The following is a 19,710-nucleotide window of genomic DNA, read 5'->3' as shown; positions in this document are numbered from 1 at the left end:
CTCTCCATTTTTTTTTTTTAATGGAGAGTAGTTTGTTTTTATAGATAATTTTGTTTAAGGTTAAAACACTGAAGAAAAGTGGAAATGTTTCGCTCTGCACAATTCTGATTGCGCACACTGTAGTTTGGAAAATGGATTTGCTCTACTGGGAAGGCTTCAAATCGAAGCAGGCCGCTTTATGCCAGATGCGCTGTAGTCAAGCACAGGGTGTGTGACTATAGTACAGGGAAAAACCCGTGGAGGGGCCTGGCAGCAGCGCGCAAGACCCCTGCACGCGTACCCCAGCAGCACCTTCGGGCTGTGCAGCCTCTTCCTCTGTGAATCGATGAGCCCCGTGCACCAGCTTACACGTGGATTTGTTTTGGAAGATCCCTGTTAATTTCAGTTGAATTCTGTGCTTCTGTGTGGAGATTTGGCACCGGTGGCTGCCAGCTGTGCCCCTGTACCGGGAGTCTCCACGGGGCAAGCTCTTGGCACACCACCCCTTTTCCTCTGCAGTCCATTTGCCTTCTCTAGTCTGCCACCTTTGTGGCCAGCCTGGTCCCTGCCAGGCATCGCTACAGCCTCAGGCCTGCCTATTTCTTTTAAAGCCTCATTTCTCCAATGGCCGCACAGTGGTGTATACCTAATTACTCTGTATCAGTCCCTATGAACCTGTGAAAAGGGCTGTTGGCAGCAAATGTGGAGTAAATAAAGGTACGACTGGGCATGAGCATGTTAAACAAGTAAAAGAGCTTGCTGTGGTGACCGAGTGGGTGCTCTCTGCTACTTCCAGCCAATTCAATTAATTAGCTAAACAGATCTGGGAGCTCCACCCTTTGTCCCGCAGGCTCCATCCTTCCTGGCAGACAGTCATGCACATTGTGGTATTTAGTGTCTCTCAAGGAAAGCTCTGATCTGTGCCTTGTTTCGGTGGCCAAGCATGAAGGGTAAGGCTGGACAGGATCTCACATGGGATCACCTGGGCTGTTCACCTGCTTTCGGAGAGGATCAAGCATACCTTTCCTTGACAGGTGTTTGTCTCAACCGCTCCTATCGCTTCCTGTGACAGCATTACATGTAATACCTGTAGATAACCTGCTGCCGGGCTGATCGTCCTTGTGTTAGAAAGCTTTTCTCTGCAACTGCATAATAAGTCTTGTCTTATGCATGGTGGACATGGAGAACAATTAGTCACCACCCTCTTCTCATAACAAACTTTTACATATTTTAAATATGTTATCATGTCTTCTCTTAGTCTTTGCTTTTTCTAGACTAAACAATCTAATTCTTTCAACCTTCCCTTGTTCTACATCTGTTATCATTTTTTGTGGCTTTTACCTGGACTCCCTCCAACTGTCTCCTTCCTCCAACAGCCCAGGAGGCAGAGCTGGACACAGTAATGCAGTCAGGGCCTTGCTGCTGCTGGTAGGGGAAAAATAATTACTTGATTTGCTTACAGTATTACTATGAATATATATCAGGCTGCCTTCTTCTGCAACTGGATATCATCCTGATTTATTACTTGCTTATAGACAGCTGTAACTCCCCTGCAAATCCTTTTTGCAGTACAATTGCCTAGCCAGTCTCCTTTCTATATGTGTGCACTTGAATTACCCTTCTGTGGTAATTTGCACTTCTTTTTGTGGATCTAAGGCATTAATTTCAGAACATTTATCCAAATTACTGTGATTGTGGTGAATTCTAATCCAATCTTGTAAACAACTTGCAACCTCATGCAGTTTTATATCACATCAGGTTTTACAGATCTCTTTTATCACCGAAGTACCAGATCCTCAAATACAGAAGGCATCAGATTTACAACTAGCTTGTTTTGAGAAACCTCATGAAAAGTCTTTGTCTGGTTGTGCCCACCTCTCTGGTGAGCAACCAGCAGTTATGTTGTAGGACGTAGTCAAACTTTTCTCTGCTCGTCACTGTGCCAGCATACAATGACCCAAGGGAACTGACATTTCAGCCACCAAAGGCAACACTCAGATGCTAAATTAGCCTGTGTGGAGCTCCAGGTGACAGCAGCAGTATTCTCTCAGGCAGAGCTTATTTTGAACTAGCAAGGTTGTTCTATGCTGCATTTCTTTTTCTAACACATTTGCAGGTTTTTTTTCTTATATTTCATATTCTTTCTTTTCCCTGTGTCTTTGCATGGTGAATTCTTTGCAGTTCTCCCAACATGCTAAGCCGTGTGTACTTACCGATACCTTTTAAATTACTCCTTTGGGGCTTTAAGGTAATTAAATACCTTCTGGTATAGCATAGTGCTTACTTACTCTGCGCTGGGTTAATTTACAGCCCTGCCTTTAGTGCTGCCCTTCTGTAAACTTGTCCTCCCATCTGAACTCTTTCCCTCTGGGATCGCCTCTGCCTGGGCGTGTCCCGGATTAGTCCCTGGAGCTGGCTGTGGCTGCATTCCCTGTGCTCCCCGAGCATTTATCTGCTCTTCCTTTGCTAGGAATCATGAAAGCTCTTGTTTTATAATCACTTTCATGTGATTTTCTTTTCATCGCTAAATTCTTAACAGTTCTTCCACAAAACTGAAGTTAAACCTAGAACACCACCACCTGTGCAATGTCTTTTATCACTGTATGGCCTGCCAGATTACTTCTTCAGCAAATACCTGAGTATCTTTTTCTCCAGAAGGAATAAAAGGTGTTTAATACCAAACTTTGTCTGTATTCTAATTTTGAAAGCCTTTTGAGTTTTTGTGTGCTTTCATGGAGGAGTTCTTCCATTTAGGAAGCCAACAGAAGACTGTTTCAGAGGTTGTCTTTACTCCTTGAAGTAGCCAGGGGAATATTTTTATGAGCTAGTAATCTAATCCTTTCTGCAAAGCAATTGCAACTAAAAAACACAGCCTGCTCTGACCTTGGTAGCCTAACATTGTTTTAAAATGTATTCTGCAGCTTTTTAAAATACAGCTGGAAGAAACTTCCTGAAGCTACATGGGGTTCTGTGCCTCATCAGTATAATGGCAACCACAAAGACATGATAGGCTCTACAGAGAGATCTGGACAGGCTGGATCGATGGGCCGAGGCCAGTTGTATGAGGTTCAACAAGGCCAAGGGCCGGGTCCTGCACTTGGGTCACAACAACCCCACGCAGCGCTACAGGCTTGGGGAAGAGTGGCTGGAAAGCTGCCCGGCAGAGAAAGACCTGGGGGTGCTGGTTGACAGCCGGCTGAATATGAGCCAGCAGTGTGCCCAGGTGGCCAAGAAGGCCAACGGCATCCTGGCCTGCATCAGAAATAGTGTGGCCAGCAGGAGCAGGGAGGTGATCGTCCCCCTGTACTGGGCACTGGTGAGGCCGCACCTCGAGTGCTGTGTTCAGTTTTGGGCCCCTCACTACAGGAAAGACATGGAGGTGCTGGAGCATGTCCAGAGAAGGGCAACCAAGTTGGTGAAGGGCCTGGAGCACAAGTCTTATGAGGAGCGGCTGAGGGAACTGGGGTTGTTTAGTCTGGAGAAAAGGAGGCTGAGGGGAGACCTTATCGCTCTCTACAACTACCTGAAAGGGGGTTGTAGTGAGGTGGGTGCTGGTCTCTTCTGTCAGGTGGCTGGAGATAGGACAAGAGGAAATGTCCTCAAGTTGCGGCAAGGGAGGTTTAGGTTGGATATTAGGAAAAATTTCTTTACTGAGAGGGTTGTCAAACATTGGAACAGGCTGCCCAGGGAAGTGGTTGAGTCACCATCCCTGGAGGTATTAAAAAAGCACGTAAACAAAGTACTCCAGAACATGGTTTAGTGGGCGTGGATGATGGTTGGACTTGATGATCTTGAAGGTCTTTTCCAACTTAAATGATTCTATGAGGTATAACCAGCTACAACTTTACCCTTGTGACAGGTAGTCAATGTGCAGCGTACTAAATATAATCTTCCCTGAGCAGTGAACAAAGCAGAGCTAATTCTGCCAGGGACTTCTACAACCTATATGAATGTAAAAAAAGAGGTGAACAAGATCAGCCCTATGTTGGTAGAACACCCAATGAGAGCATTGGTCTAAAGAGTGAAAACTTTCATGGTTGATCTCTGTTATGGGCCACACTGCAACCCTACATCTGCAGCCTTTTTTTCTTTACTAAAGGATGTATGCGGTTCAGCTATTTGAGCATGTTTCTCGTTTTCTTTGTTTAAAAAATGTTCTGTAATAGTTATTTCGGACTGCTGTAAATGGATGACAAATAGCCACATTTTAGTTAAACCAGAACTTTCTGTATAGCCATTTCTTACCCTGCTATCAGTGCTATTTCAGTAGCTCTGTGGGTAATAACAGCATTTTTCTTTCTTCAGAGGCTCCAAATATTAGAATTATTTTAGGGGAGTGGGTTTGGATTCAGTTTGTATTTGTACTCATAGGTTATATATCATGGGTATTATATAATGCCTGTAATTTAAGAGTCCACAAAGAAAACAAAACATTTATTGTATTCTGAAGCATTTCCAGGGAGTTAATAACTATGATTAACTGAATAGGTCATTAGCTACCACTATTACTTTGCTCAAATGCAGCTGAAATAGCATTTCTTCAGTGGTAAAAATATTTGGCAGCACTGCACTCGCAAAAAAAAACTTTTACAGATGACATTTTTGGAAAGTTCTCTACATTCTTGGGAATCTCCAAAGAAGTTGTATTTAAAGGCACCAGACAATTTTCCTAGGCTGAAACTGCTCAAGAAATAGAATAAGTATATATTTTAGGTGAATATTATATTTCACCAATCTTATGCCCACATAAGTAGGAATTCAATGATTGAAGTAGCTATGGGGATAAAGTTTTCTTTGGATTGATTGAATGAGAAGGGTTAATTTTCTCCATTGTATTGTATGTATTTACTTCCGGTCAGATGCATCTGTTCTCTGCAGTATGTATGTTTTTCCAACTATTGGTATCACTGCAGAAACACGTTCTACAATTAGATAAAAAATATATACTGGTTCATTTTATAATACCAGAATTACTAATGAAATACTGAAAGCAAGATTCTTCTATTCATGATATGAGCCAAAGAGCATGACCTAACAGTTAATAAGTTAATTACTGGGTTTTTTTTCCTTCTGTTGGTTTTTTTTTTAAATGCTATTTTGGCTTTGAGATAGATTGTTCTTTTTAGCACATTTTAAACACCTTCTATTGCAATGCCTTGTTTTATTTACTAAAAGCTTTGCTTACAGTAAGGGAATTTTCCTTTCTGCTGAATTTTTGTTCAAAAGAAGAAACAGAATGGGTCTTCACAGTAAAATTAAGGGTCTTCAGATTATTTTTGAATTTAATATTCTTGACAGCTTAATGTGATTAGAAACTAACTATCCTCCGAAGTTTCTTTATCTTCCTCTGCCTCAAACAACTTGTTAATATATTTTCATGCTTTGCATAATGTCAGATCTCTTCAGAATTATGGTGGTAGTTACAGTAAGAAAAGCTTATAGTAATTAGCAAGAATATTTCTGGTTTAAATCCTTTGGTGAACAGGAATGATATGAATTTGGCTACGTTGCTCTCTGGAGATCCTTGGCATCCAGAGCAGTACGCGTTCCTCCGCTGACTGGAGCTGATGGATAACTTTCTGTAGATTGGGTGGTCTGTGCTGGAGCTGAGGACCAAAGACTCTAGCTCTAGTGATTGTCTCTTTTAGAAAAAAATATTGTCTCTGCAGAATTAAAGTTGAATTTTACTTTTCCCATTTCTTGAAAAAATAGTGTCTATTGACAATAGTATGTTTGAAAAAGCTAGAGATTTTTAAGGACCTAATACTGAATGCCTGACAACTTTGGAACTTCACAAGATTTTAGAAATGGGCATGTGCAAAAGGGATCATTTTAAAAGCAGTGGTATCAAGTGAATGCGACTACCATTGTTTAAAAACAGGGCAAAGTCTTTGTCAGAATTAATGGAGAAAAATAGTGGTGCTGGAGATGTTTCTGTGTTGACATGAAGAGTGCCTGGGTCTGTATTTTAGAAGAGAAAGGTGAGCTCAGTAGCTGGTAAAATAATAAATTATCTTGTCTTCTCCATTAAGATTTTTTCTGGTTCTTACAATAATGTGAATAATACTGCTTACTTAAGTATTTTGGTAATTATCATAATTATTTATACAGAACTATTTGAGTTGGTTTTTATTAAAAAGGATATTAGAGGGTTGTTTTTTTTTTTAAGAGCTAGATTTAGGCATTCTAAAATATCTAAAATGTACTATAAGTAAATATAGAAGTGCCATCTATTGAACAGTTCATCCAGTTAAACCTCCAGTATAGATTTAATAGTAAGTTGCTGGGAGACCATAGTTGGCATAATAGCAGCCAATATTCTTCAACAGGTGCAAGAGCCTTGCCTGTGCCCTGAAGCTTTGTCGTCCCATAATGATTACCTGAGGCACTTTTTCTATTTTGTAGTATTTGATTGGAATAACTGAAATGGATGCACAGTAACACCAATGTAGATTTGATCAATGTTTTTAGAATTTGCAGAGAGACAGCTGACTAGAAAATGGAGTTAATGATCTGAAAGAAAATTACCTACAGGAAGACTATCTTCTGCTTATTTAGTGCTGCATAGATCTACCATCAATACAGAGACATTTATAGAATAACAAGAGTATGGGAGTAAGAGGCATTCTGTTTACATAATCCATAAATTTTAATTAAAGGTGCCAGAATGTTTTTAGCGTCAGGCCCAACAAGACAAAATCAGCACCGGAATTACTGGCTTTCTGATCAATAGCAGCTCAGGTCACAGAGAAACCACAAGTAATGACAGATCATAACTTGCACCTAAAATAAAGTTAAGGCATTAATTAAAGCTAAATATAAGTGATTACATTTAAATGTAGACTGATATTTCCAAGCAATTTTCAGGATCTTAAGAGAAGCACTAGGCTGCAAGGTTCACCTTTCATGGCTATTCATGTATTTCTAATTCACCAGGGATGCAATTCCTGTACTACAGCTATTGGAAATGGTATTTCCACTGCAGAGTGGGAACTGCAAAGGGCACATGGGAAGGAAGCTGATGGTCTCCACTGTGTGGCTAAAGCCAGGCAAAAGACACAATTCTTAGACAGCAGAGGAGCATGTAGACACAGCAAACGCATTCATTCTACAGATTGGTAAAATACTAGTGGGTAACTGCAGACAGGTGCCTTTCATTTAAAGGAGATGCTGAAAGTCCAGGATGAAATTCAGTAGTACAAATAGAAAGTCAGGCATTTAAAGAAATAAACACAGTTTCTGCAGTTACTCTTTGGAGACAGTAAAATGAGGGAAAACGAAAGTATGTTTATTAGTTGTGAGATGTCTCTGAGACATTGGTGTAATACACCTGTGTAAAAAAGGTAAAATGCTATCTTAGGCCATATCAAGCAAGGTATCTCCAGTGGAGAGAGTGAAGTTATTAGTGCCTTTATCATAGAATTGTTCAGGTTGGAAAAAGACCTTTAAGATCATTGAGTCCAACTGTAAACCTAACACTGCCAAGTCCACCACTAAACCATGTCCCTAAGCGCCACATCTACATGTCTTTTAAATACCTCCAGGGATGGTGCCCCAACCACTTCCCTGGGCAGCCTGTTCCAATGCCTGACAACCCTTTCAGTAAAGAAATTTTTCCTAATATCCAATCTAAACCTCCCCTGCTGCAGCTTGAGGCCATTTCCTCTCATCCTATCTCCAGCCACCTGACAGAAGAGACCAGCACCCACCTCACTACAACCCCCCTTCAGGTAGCTGTAGAGAGTGATAAGGTCTCCCCTCAGCCTCCTTTTCTCCAGGATAAACAACCCCAGCTCCCTCAGCCGCTCCTCATAAGACTTGTGCTCCAGGCCCTCACCAACTTGGTTGCCCTTCTCTGGACACATTCCAGTACCTCCATGTCTTTCCTGTAGTGAGGGGCCCAAAACTGAACACAGCACTCGAGGTGCGGCCTCACCAGTGCCCAGTACAGGGGGACGATCACCTCCCTGCTCCTGCTGGCCACACTATTTCTGATACAGGCCAGGATGCCGTTGGTCTTCTTGGCCACCTGGGCACACTGCTGGCTCATATTCAACCAGCACCCCCAGGTCCTTTTCTGCCGGGCAGCTTTCCAGCCACTCTTCCCCAAGCCTACAGCACTGCATGGGGTTGCTGTGACCCAAGAGCAGGACCTGGCCCTTGGCCTTGTTGAACCTCATACAACTGGCCTCGGCCCATCGATCCAGCCTGTCCAGATCCCTCTGTAGAGCCTTCCTACCCTCGAGCAGATCAACACTCCCACCCAACTTGGTGTGGTCTGCAAACTTACTGAGGGTGCACTCGATCCCCTCGTCCAGATCATTGATAAAGACATTAAACAGAACTGGCCCCAATACTGAGCCCTGGGGAACACCACTTGTGACCAGCCACCAACTGGATTTAACTCCATTCACCACAACTCTTTGGGCTCATCCAGCCAGCCAGTTTTTTACCCAGCTACGAGTATCCCTGTCCAAGCCATGGGCAGCCAGTTTCTCCAGGAGAATGCTGTGGGAAACGCTGTCAAAGGCTTTGCTAAGGTCGAGGTAAACAACCTGCACAGCCTTTCCTGCATCCACTAAGCAGGTCACCTTGTCGTAGAAGGAGATCAGGTCAGTCCAGCAGGACCTCCTTTCATAAACCCACGCTGACTGGGCCTGATCCCCTGGTAGTCCTGCACATGCCGTGTGATGGCACTCAAGATGATCTGCTCCATAACCTTCCGCGGCACCGAGGTCAGACTGACAGGCCTGTAGTTCCCTGGTTACTGCTTCTGGCCTTTCTCCTAGATGGGCATCTCATTTGCGAGCCTCCAGTTCACTGGGAGCTCCCCGGTTAGCCAGGACTGCTGATAAATGAAGGAAAGTGGCTTGGTGAGCATTCCACCAGATCCCTCAGTACTCTGGGTGGATCCCATCTTGTGTGTGTAGACTTGTGTGTGTCTAAGTGGTGTAGCAGGTTGCTAACCATTTCCCTTTGGATTATGGGGGCTTCATTCTGCTCCCTGTCTTCCAGCTCAGGGGGCTGCATACCCCAAGAACAACTGGTCTTACTATTAAAGACTGAGGCAAAGAAGGCATTAAGTACCTCAGCTTTTTCCTCATCCTTTGTCTCTATGTTTCCCCCTGCATCCAATAAAGGATGGAGATTCTCCTTAGCCCTCCTTTTGTTGCTAATGTGTTTATAGAAACATTTTTTATTGTCTTTTATGGCAGTAGCCAGATTAAGTTCTATCTGTGCTTTGGCCCTTCTAATTTGCTCCCTGCATAACCTCATGACATCCTTGTAGTCCTCCTGAGTTGCCTGCCCGTTCTTCCAAAGGTCATAAACTCTTTTTTTTTCCCCCAAGTTTCAGCCAGAACTCTCCCTTCAGCCAGGCTGATCATCTTCCCCGCTGGCTCATCTTTCAGCACATAGGGATGACCTGCTCCTGCGCCTTTAAGATTTCCTTCTTGAAGAATGTCCAGCCTTCCTGGACTCCTTTGCCCTTCAGGACTGCCTCCCAAGGGACTCTAACAACCAGCCTCCTAAACAGGCCTTTGCAGGATAAAGTATGTAAGTCTCATCACCCATGTTCAAGAAAGATTAAATCAAACTGGAAGAGACTCGGAGGCAAGCTAGGGAAAGAACAGGAGGACTAAGAGGCAAGAGAATGCTAACAGATGTTGACTTAACCTAGTAAAAGGAAGCCTGAGAAAGAGACTGTGATCACAGTCTCTCTAACTGCCTTCAAGCAGTGCACACCCAGAAAACTAGAAAATTTGCTTATTGTAGACACAGACCTCAGGGATATAAATTGGTCATGAATAAATGTAAGCTGCAAATTAGAAAAAAAGATTCTAAGCCATCAGAGCAATGAATTTCTGCAACAGTAAGCAAAAAGATGCTCAGAAAAAAAAACCTTTTAGGATAGTGCTTGGCCAGTTAATGGAAAGGAATAGGAGGAGCCTGCATGCTGAGACCTTTCCATCTCCTGTTCCCCTACTTTGTAGCCCTCCTGTTCCACATAGCAAAGGACTATGGACAGTTTTGTATGCTCCTGAGATTGCCTTTGGGAACCAGGTGCTTGTAGGTATTCAGTAAGGTAGGACGCAATAGTAAAAAAGCAAGAAGACACTTCAGCTGTGAGAGAGAAGAATCTAGGTTTGTTGGTTATCTTGGGATCTCCACAAGCCATTGGTGTGATACAGCCCTGACAAATGCTCAGAGAGGTGTAAGAGCTTCAAGCCCATTTCAGGGTAGGGATGCTGATTTGGGTTTCAGCCTGCTTCCTCCACATTGTTGGAAGCCCAGCCATCAGTTACTGCTTTGAGACAGTACAGGGACCTGCTCTGTGCTGCTGGCAAACAATTTGTTAGCTGATTCCAGCTGATATTCAGTAATCATGCAATGACTTTTTATCTACTTTGTCTCAGTGCTACCAGTTACAGGAACGTACCCGCCCCACAACTGGGAGGTAGTGGCACCCGACCTGCCTGTCAGGCAAGAGAGATGCTGGCAGTGAGTGCTCCCCCTCCCCGCTGGCTCAAGCCAGGGGAAAGCAGCAGTTTGGTACAAATTACATTCACCTGGACCCTAGCAGCAAACAGCTCCCTAAATCAGTCACAGCCACCTGTAGGCTGTCCTGGCTCCTGCAAGGCAGAGAGGTCCAGGTTAGTTGAAGGCTTATCCCACAGGACGGATGCAGCATGGGAGCAGTCATGCTGTCAGCTCCCGGCTCTCCCATGGGCCGTGTGGCAGTGTGCTTGGGGATGCTCTCGCCGTGCGTACTGACTCTGGGCACCTCCCGAGTCTGTGAGCCCATCCTCACTGCTTCAGTGCAGTGCAACAGGGTTCGCTTGAACTGCCTCTGCTGTGTTTGTGGGTATGCCTTTGCCTTGAAGCAAACCAGAAGCATTCCCGCAGTCAAGCCCAGCTGAGGAGAGATTAAAGGCTGCTCTTCATTAACACCTTGAAGTGTTGTTTGCGTTTTCCAGCTCACACCCTCTGCCATATTGTAGCTACCCTGATGAGCACTGTTTGGCTTGAATGTAGATGAGGTGTTCTAGCAAGTATGTCGAGAGTTGGCTCATGGTCAAGATTCAGTCACGTAACTGTGTAGACATACCCAAAACAAACATAAATTTTTGTCTCCCTCATGGCAAGGCAGAGCAGGATAACTGCTTCACCCTGCAAAGCTGAAAGACAGCAGATCTGGATGTTTTTTGTCTTGCAAATGTCAAACATCCAAAATTGTGGCTTCAAAAATTATGAGATTGGCTTTAAAATCTTGAAATCTTAAAATTAAGGCTCTGGAAATCCCTTTTATTTTGCCTTCTGTTTTTCTCAGCCTCTTCTGAGCCTATCAGTACCTAAAATCACATATTGCACCTTTTCTTTGCATCTATAAGCGTACGAAAATAAACTAAAATATGAAAACTGTTGAGCAAGAAGCCACTGCCCGAGCATTCACACACCAGTCAAGGAGTCGCACATACACCACCCGAGACTTTAACTGCTTGGACTGGAGTCCCTTCACAGCGGGTGACTCCAGTGAGCCGATGGGTGCCCCTTTCAACTCCTCACACACACACACACACTCACCCTTGGGTGCTGCTTCTTCCCTCAGGCTTGACCCTAAGTCCCCCAAAGCTGCATCTCTAATCAAGGCCTTCAAAATAAAAAGTGTAATTCTATCTATAGTGCACAAATTTAAACGGCTCCAGCTGGCTGCCTCCAGAGAGGGACCCCAAACACTAACATGCCTGGGGACTTACACCCTTGCAATCTAAGTTCCTGCCCCTCACACCATAGTCTGGTCCAGGTAGTAATATTCGGGTCTGGGGTCTTCTCTCACATTGGGTCCTTTTTGTTGCCTCTAGACAGGTTCTTTCTCTTTCTTGTATTTTAGGCTTTCTTGTATTTTAGTTGTTACTATGTCTCCTTTTCCTGGCTCAAACTGGCTCTGGGGCTTTCCCATCTTCTCATTCCTCTGATCAGAGAATAGGTCAACATTAAGCAAAAACATTAAGCAAGGTGTGAGTTCTGCTTTATCATGAACAATTACTTTTAAGCAGCCAAAGTCCTTAAAGACCTCCAAAATATGTTAACAGCCTCTATAATTTATATACGTTCCTATGCTATTATTATAGCCTCACAATCTTATCCCATTATTGCCACATGCTGTTTACGTCTCGTTCAGGTGTGGTCTGCATGATTATGCAGCTCAGCTTTGCCACCTTCCACAACAAAACTCAGATTCTCACGTGAGCAGCTCTCTTCAGAAGGAGAAGCTTTACAGAAAATCATCACATCATAGAGCTCACGAGAAACTCTCCTGAGCTGACAGCACTGGATTTGATAAAGCCAAGGATTGAGTTTGGCCAGAGTTTGCACAGCTCCAATGAGGATATAGTTTGGATTATAGAATTCTTGCTGAAGGAAGATATGTATGGAGTGAAAAAAAACAGGCATAGATTACCTGAATGGAGGAGAAGAAAGTGAAGAGGTCAGAGGTGGCTACGGTTGTTGGCTTGTGCAGTGCGGTACATGCGTTTTCAGTCACACACCAGGGAAACTACTGCAAGGCTGTGAAATTCCCCCTCCAGCACAGAACTCAACCACCCCAATAAAAAGTTGCTCGGTTCCAGCCTGTATTTTGGAGGACTGGCAACTTGATTATCACTTGGTACCCTAATAGGGTCTTAACTACAGAATGCAGTCTGCTGCTGGACTGTTCATGTCTAACTGATATCACATCCACCACCGTATTCAATGCAGAAAAGCTTTTAAAGTTAAGCAGATTTTTGAATCATGTTATATAGGATTTTTTCTAATGATTTTAAATTGTTTTAAAGAATAGCATATAGTACTATTTCTGTCTAGTCTAGGATTTTCGCATTTTAAACTATTTCATCTGATTGTTAAACTGGCGGATCCTTGTTAGTTTTGAAATATATTTCTAAATAAATTCTTTAAAAGTTTGGAGATTTTGTTATCCATTGTAATTAAGTGTAATTTGAGTTTAGCACATTGTAGCTTCCCTTTATGCTTATATCCCTGATATCTTTATGATATCACGACTTAGATATATTCTAATACTTCTGCTTAATGTTTGCCTGTTAATTTGTTTAAAAAAATTAACTATAAGAATCTTTTTGTATACAGGTACAGAAATAATACAGCAGTTCAGATACTGAACATCACTACTCATTTTTTCCCAAAAAACTCCTTAGATTGAGTCATATAAAACATCATCATAATTTTCAAATTTTCTACTGCCTCTTTAGATATGACAGCAAAATATATAGCATCACATGATGTTCCAAATATTATTACCTTGATAGAGTCTTCTCTAACATCAGGGACAGGGCCTTCATAATTTAATTCAAGTATATACAATCATCAGCATTTCCTTAGTGTAAAGGCTAAGACGTTTGACTTCAAGGAACAAACAGATCGAGGTATTTCATTATCAGTAGTCTACTCTCTATCCGTAAACTTTCACTGAAATTCAAAGTCAGTTAAATTATGTAGGTTTTATGCTGCTTGCTAACATCAGGAAAAGTTTTGCATTTACTATTAATCTCTATCTGGTAACTTCAGTCTTAGTTACACTGAGTGTTACTAATTTTCACTCTGTCAATCAACATGCTAACATTACACTGTTTTACATACAGACTCCTATTTCTGCTTTTGAAAAAAATGTGTGGGACTCATCTCACTTAATTTTACCCTTGCAAAACATTTACACTGCAAAGCTGACTGTTTTGTCTCTGTAGTATAGAGCAAGTGCTAGACAGTGGGGGTGGGACACCCACACACCTCTCACGGCTGCTCCTGCTGCTTGTGTTAGACACTTGGGCGAGCATGGGACAAATTCTCCTCCCATCATTGACTGGCTCTAGATAACTGCGGCTGGGTATGTAACATTTATCATGGGTTTGCTTGCCTAAACAGTAGTGTCTCATGCCATTAAAGATGTCTTGATGGTTCCCATGCTAATGAGGCAGGAAACCTTTAGAGCATCTGAAAAGGCACTAGACACCTAAATATAGATAACCGAGTCCCATCTGTGGGTACTCAACCCCGGTGAGGTGAGTGCCCCCCACCCCATTCCACAGGACTGGAGCGGTTCTCCTACACATTGTTTGAGGCATAAGAAGAGATTTTATGCGCATTGGAACTGCATCTCTGTGTGCGACTTCAGCCACTGCAGAAAAGCAGCAGTCACTCAGGAAAAAATTGCACTGGATGTTTCAAAAACATGCAGCAGTATTATACAAGGGTTTTGGACTGTCATAGAATTACTGCAGAAGAATTGTCTTTATTTCCAGCCTAGATGGTTTCAGGTCACAGTAATACCAACCCATCTACTTTGTCTCTTTTGCCCACAGATTGGGTACATCTCTGACATCATGTGCCCAGCTTTGCCTCACATGTTGCAGGCTTCGGCTGTGCTCAGCCTGGCCTACCCTTGGGTCCGTGAGACGTGTCCCACCGGTGGCAGGACCCAGGCAGTGCCAACAGGCCAGTGCCTCTCCTCTTCCTGCCTTTTCCCCGGGGGGGATATCATCAGATCAGTGTTTCTGGGTTGGGAAACTAACTCAGGTGAGCTCATATGCAGGTTTCAGGACTGAAGCAGTGTCCTATCCACATGTTAGAGCTCAGAGCTCTTCAAAGCACATGCAGCCCCTTCCCATATCATAGGCAAGACCTGCATATCTGCACAGAGATGGGACAGTTCAACCACCGAGCGGGACGGTGCAGTCCCCCTCACCCCCCTTTCTCTGCCGGGAGATGGCTGTGTCGTGATGCCAGTGCACAGAAAGCAAGGTCCACCCCTTAGCGGTTCACCTTCCCTTGCCTGCAAAGTAGACAAGCCGAGCGGATTTTGTTTCTGGATCGCAAAGAGAATGATGATGATCTTTTAAGAGAGAAGTCACCATGACACGTACATCTTTCCGTATCAGCAGGGTATCAGCTCTTCTGCTCCTGAGCTAGCTGCTGCCTGGGTTTTCTCTCAGCTGTGTTTCTGACTGAGCAGTTTGTCTTTCCCTTTCATTTTTAGCAAAGTCTTGATCCCAGGAAAGGTGGGAAATCCTAGCCCTGACTGACAAAAAGTCGAAGGCAATTTTGGTATCTGGATGTCTACAGTTCTCAGTGAAATCTCTTAAATCTTTATAATTTAAAATCCCTAGATCTGTACTCAGAGAGGTGCAGACATCTGGTTTATCTCAGCCTCAGGACTTTTGACTTGCCCTAACAAGCGAGTTTTTTGTGGGAATGCTTCTCTGCCTCAGCAGTCAGACAGTGGGCTGTACATCACGAGCGGTCCTGGGTCAGGCTGGCTCATCCGTCCTTCCTTCTCCTATTTCCTTCTTTTCCACTGGAGAAAGCTGAAGGTACCTGTGTGTACTCTTTATGCTGCTGTCTCTCTGTAACCACATATTTTTCAGAGGAAGGTCAGTCTCTCTCTCCTTTTCACTGGAAATCCAACGGGATATATCTCTAAATATCAAATCAAATCAAATTTCTTGTTAATTCAAAGTGGGCTTTGTTTTGTATTTACTGACTAGTTTGTATTTCAACTTCTGCTGGCCTCTAATTCTTCCAGTCCAGAACTGAAAATACAATATTGTACATCACTGGGAAGGAACTGTCTGCCCCTGAGGGAGCAAGTTATTTCACTTTTGTGAGTAGCTTAGGTAGCATAAACAGAATATATCATAGAGTGAGAAGTAGAAAAAGTCTGCCAAATAATCCAAATTACGTAACAAGAGTGGTCTGTGCCTCCTGTATTTGTGGAATTGGCTCGCATCTCCATAAAGATTCATGTAAATGGTAATCCTTTCTTTAAAAGGCTCAGTACGATCAGTCCTGTTGGTGTTAGCAGTCCTCGTTCAATATGTTTCTGATCAAGAACTGATGCAAGATAAGTAGTAAACAGTAATTTTGCAGCTTGCAGTTTTGTGAAGCTGTGCAACTGATTTATTTCCAAAGGAGGTATTGTAGTAGTATGTCTTTTTTGCTTTCTCAGTGGAGGTTTCTATTGAACAAAACTAAATTTTAAGAGGCTATGAAAGACTTCCATTAAGCCTAAATTGAACAATATTCCAGTAGAGCACATACTTCATAAAAGTAGCTATATGGATTTAAAATCAGTTGTCAGCAAAACTGTATTCTCACTTGAAATCTTTTCTCCGTAATGCTTTCATTTTCAATGTGTATACAATACTTCATTTTGAAACATATTTACTACTATTATCTGCTTTATTTGAACAAGACTATATGGCAAAATATTTCAGTTGTTATTATTCTCATGTGTGCTAGGGAAACTGGGCTAGAATAAATTATTATTATGTGAGTGCCTAAATGATTTGGAAACCATATGCAGAGAGTAGTTCTCAATTATACACCATTAAGTGCAGTTCTGCAAGTGTTTTTCCTTGTTCTGGTACTATTCAGTATTCTCACTGACAGCTTGGATGAAAGGTTAGAAAGTATGCTTAATAAATTCATAAAGCAGAAGCAGTGTGTTGGAAGGAAGGCAATGGAAAATGGCCTTGATAAAGTAGCAGAGTAGCCTAGAAAATACCAGCTTTCCAGCAGTTAAATTAGAGCAAATGCAGAACTGTACATACAGCTCGACATAATCAGCTGCACTTGAATACAGATGGGAAACAACTGGCCAAGCAGCAGTTCTGTAGAAGAGACCTGGTGTCATAACGATCCCAAGCTGAACATGCACCAAGGATGTTGTGCTGCTGCAAACAAGGCCAGTGCTATTGTGGGCTATAGGAAGGGGACTAATAAAGCATAAAATGTAATTATTTTGCTCTGCTCGGCACTGATAAGGCCTCAGTGGCAGAACTTTACCCACTTGCAGGAACTGCAGCTCAGGTAGGATCCAAGAAGAGAGCAAACTGGGCTCGAAGATCTAAAATACATAGGCCTTCAAGGAAAGGTTGAAGGGTTGTTTAGTCTAGAGACGAGGGGAGGAAAGGAACACATGCTAGCAGCCTTCATATGGCAATGGGTGACTCTAAAGAGGAAGGGATTTAGCTGCAATGTATGCTGTCGGTACAGGAAAGCAATAATAGGCTTAGATCTCAACAAGGATGATTTAGTATAAGCATCAGGAAAAAAAATCCAAGTGGCAAGGAAAGAAAAGTGGAGCCCTGGAATAGGTTGTTTAGGAGGAATTCATGGAAACTTCAGCCTTGCAGATGTTTAAAGTAGGTTAGGCAAACATCAGCAGGCATGGCATAGGTCAGGGATGGGCAAAGCGATCTCTCAAATTACCTGCTAGCCCTATTCCTTTAGTGATTTCTGTATGATAATACAGCGATTATACTTTTTCTAATTTTGCCTGTGTCAGTATTGATTGAAAATTACTAGGGTTTGATGGCTTTGTGAATGGTTTTTGTGAAATAAATAGGTGAACATAGTCAGATACCTGTGGGAGGATGCAAAGCACTCAATTCTAGCCATAAGAAAGTTTGGTCTTTTGTCTACTTGTAGTTCATTGAAAAAAGATGGACACCTTTTAGACATTACCTAAGGAGTGGGTGAATCACCTTCCAGAGGTACCTCTGCCTCTCCTTCCACCTGTTCTCCAGCAAATTTACATTGGTAGCGTATTCTTGGTCTTTCCTTTTCTCAGTCTGTGATACTAGAAGTTTGGTTTTCTGAGAACCAAAGTGCTTGGACTTCACAGAGGGCTACCTGGAAAAATTATATAATTGGCAGGATATCAGAGTAGGAAATCTAGTGGTCTTTTCTGACCCTCAGTTCTGTGAAGCCCATTCAGTGAGTCATTTGTGAAGGATTTATAGCTGTTATGATTAATAGTTGTTATCAATACATAATGCACATGACCGATATGTGAGATAGTTCTACACCAAACTTACATAAGCCACTTATTAGTCTGTTGGATTCTTATTCAATTATTAATTGTTTATTAATCCTCTAAATTGTTTACACTGTATCTTGTGTACAGTGTGTGTGAGAGACAATACAGCACTTTTAGCCAGAAAATCTGCTATTAAAAATTATTCTTTACAGAGATAATATTTTAATGAAGATTTTAAAGTACTAAGCTACTGGACACTGAAAGGGAAAACTAATAATATTTTTAAAACAATGGTATGTTTAATCCTGGATAATATTTTAGGAACCATGAAGTATAAGACACCTTTCTCCATCATAAGCATCATGTGGCTAATAGAGAGACTGTAAACTTTATCCCCAATCTGTTATTTATGAAACATTTTCTATTGCCTGGTAAAAAAAAAAAAGAGTCTCATTTGTAGGGCTTTTTAAAAATTAGAATTACACTCCAGCAACCAGTGATGACTAGTTATTGTTCCTTTTGTCAACAGGCAAGATGGAGGTTCTGGCAGCTTACCATGTCCCGGGCTCTGCAGAGTTAAGTGAGAAGTGCGCCCGTGTTCTAGCGTGCATCACATCGCATCTTGGGTCTGAAGTGCCAGAAGGATCCCAGCGCTGCAGACTGAGACGGCTCTGAGCACCTCAGTACCCCGTTTCTGACAGAACCCAGGGATGGCAAACTTACAAACCAGTATTACCTGTCTGGGGCAGGTTTAATTTTATAAATTAAAACCATAAACTCTATGAGTTTCTAGACCATATTTGTGCTGTTGAGGATGATCTGCTCAGATGAACAGTTTTGCGTCCATCGGAGAGACAGGTTCTTCTGCTGGACCAGAAGATGACAGCGGACTGTATATTGTAACTAATACCATTCGTAGCATCTCCTAGTGCAAATAATTGAAGAACAGGTTGCAAGAAAATCCTGTAGACAATAAGACATGCTTTGTTTTGATCTACAAATTTTAAAAAATGTTTTGTTTTTTTAAAGATAACCACTTTTACATAACACTATGTGTGCAGTCTATGTGCAGCTCTTCACTGTGGCTATCTATATTCCAGAGATGATGAATTCCTTGTGAGACGCCTGAACCTTTTTAGATTTGTGATGAATCCCTAAATTATGAGAGTATCATGAAAAGCTAGAAGGGAAAAGTTCCAGGGCTTTTATTTGACTAGACTTCTCCAATTATTTCCTGTTAGTGTCCTGGAAGGAGGAGGAAAGGGCAGGAAGTAGAAGTGAAATAAAAAAAAATACATTGCCTTTCATTTTGGCATATGCACCTATCCGAATGTGTGTTTGATCTAATAGCCAAGGGGAGAGAAACAGCTAAATTAGCTGAGCCCTCATGTGAAAGGTCTACATTTTCAGGCAGTGTTTGCTGATTTTGTCTCTTGAATAGCTATAGAAAAGAAGGAGTATGTATATGCCCCACCATATGTGAAAAGGACATACTTGCCATTCCTTTATTTATTTTTGCTCTTTCAAAAATTAAAGTGCCAGTTATTTGGAATGCTGTAGTCTGTGGTCTCTTTACATTTGTTTAGTGAGATCCTTTCAGCAAGGTCATTCCCATTACAGTGTAACTGCATGGCGACCACAGCTTTGGGCCTGTATAATAAAGATCTAAATTCAAAATTTTGTTTCTCATCATTTTCTCTACTTTTATGTTGTACCTGCAAGTCATTGATCGGAATCCTGCTTATTGCTGCTCCCTGTTTAGAAGAAGATTTGGCAAAAAAATGTTAGAGGAAGGTATTTGTATGGTTGGACCATGTTGTCCTTTGTGTCATTATTTACAAGAGGTTAAAGGGCAGAGGGATACGAAATGTTAGCAAGTCAATAGTGATGCTTAAATT

At 42.2% G+C, this 19,710-nt stretch overlaps 1 protein-coding gene across 2 annotated transcripts in view; it reads left to right on the top strand.

Moving 5' to 3' along the window:
• SCAF8 (SR-related CTD associated factor 8) overlaps positions 1 to 19,489 on the top strand; it is a 102,146-nt gene extending 82,657 nt beyond the window's left edge. Inside the window, exons 21-22 of one of the 2 annotated variants that reach the window (XR_012651671.1) lie at positions 9,329 to 9,534; positions 18,342 to 19,489. The gene's annotated coding sequence lies outside the window, so the exon portion shown is untranslated. The remainder of the gene's footprint in view (positions 1 to 9,328; positions 9,535 to 18,341) is intronic. The other variant, XM_075035951.1, reaches the window with a different exon arrangement.
• The last annotated feature ends 221 nt before the right edge of the window (positions 19,490 to 19,710 follow it).

Source organism: Buteo buteo, chromosome 9 (genome assembly GCF_964188355.1).
Source record: "Buteo buteo chromosome 9, bButBut1.hap1.1, whole genome shotgun sequence".
In the NCBI taxonomy this organism is placed as follows: Eukaryota; Metazoa; Chordata; class Aves; order Accipitriformes; family Accipitridae; genus Buteo; species Buteo buteo.
This window is presented reverse-complemented; position numbering and strand designations above follow the sequence as displayed.